Here is a 1,139-nt window from a genome sequence, read left to right on the forward strand (position 1 = left end):
AGCCAGGATGGTCTCGATCTCCTGACCTCGTGATCCGCCTGTCTCGGCCTCCCAAAGTGCTGGGATTACAGGATTGAGCCACCGCGCCCGGCCATGGTTTATGGTTTCTTTAGTCACACAAACTTTTTTCACTTTTATGTTTTGAATTTGTTCATATTCCTGGGATACATAATTTGCCTAGAAAGGGTTTTTTCTATGCCAAGATTGTAAAAGATAGTATCTTATTTTCTTCTACTTTTAGAGTTTTAATCTACTTGGAATTGATCTTTTTTATGCAGTGTAAGGCACAAATCTGTCTTTATTACTTTCCCCAACTGAATAGCCAGTTGCCTTGATAATATATAATGAACAATCTATCCACTTCTCACTTCATCTAGATTTCTGTTCTCCCTTTTATAAAATTTTGCAGAGGAAGAAAAGTTGAAGGGTTTACAAATACAGTGCAGAGGTTAATGTCTGTAATTTCACCACTTTGAGAGGCCAAGGTGGGATGATTGCTTGAGGCCAGGAGTTCGAGACCTTCCTGGTCAATAGAGCAAGATCCTGTCTCTACAAAAATAAAAACAAAAAAATTTAGTTGGTCGGGCACGGTAGCTCATGCCTGTAACCCCAGCACTTTGGAAGGCCGAGGTAGGTGGATCACGAGGTCAGGAGTTGGAGGCCAGCTTGGCCAATATGGTGAAACCCCATCTCTACTAAAAATACAAAAAATTAGCCGGGTGTGGTGGTGCAAGTCTGTAATCCCAGCTACTCAGGAGGCTGAGGCAGGAGTATCACTTGAACTTGGGAGGCAGAGGTTGCAATGAGCCAAGATCATGCCATTGTGCTGCAGACTGGGTGACAGAGCAAGACTCCACCTCAAAAAAAAATAAAAATAAAAAAATTAGCTGAGCATGTTGGTTCATGCCTGCAGTCCCAGTTCCTTGGAATCTGAGGTGGGAGGATCACTTGAGCCCAGACTTCAAGGTTGCAACAAGCCATGATTGTGTCACTGCCCTGGACCCTGTGTGGCAGAGAAAGACTCTGTCTTTTTAAAAAATTCTATTTTTTGGGGGGAGGGATTGCATTGGGGAGTTATACCTGATATAAATGATGAATTGATGGGTGCTGACGAGTTGATGGGTGCAGCACACCAACAT

This window comes from Colobus angolensis, unplaced genomic scaffold, assembly GCF_000951035.1.
Source record: "Colobus angolensis palliatus isolate OR3802 unplaced genomic scaffold, Cang.pa_1.0 Scaffold45, whole genome shotgun sequence".
NCBI classification, from domain to species: Eukaryota; Metazoa; Chordata; class Mammalia; order Primates; family Cercopithecidae; genus Colobus; species Colobus angolensis.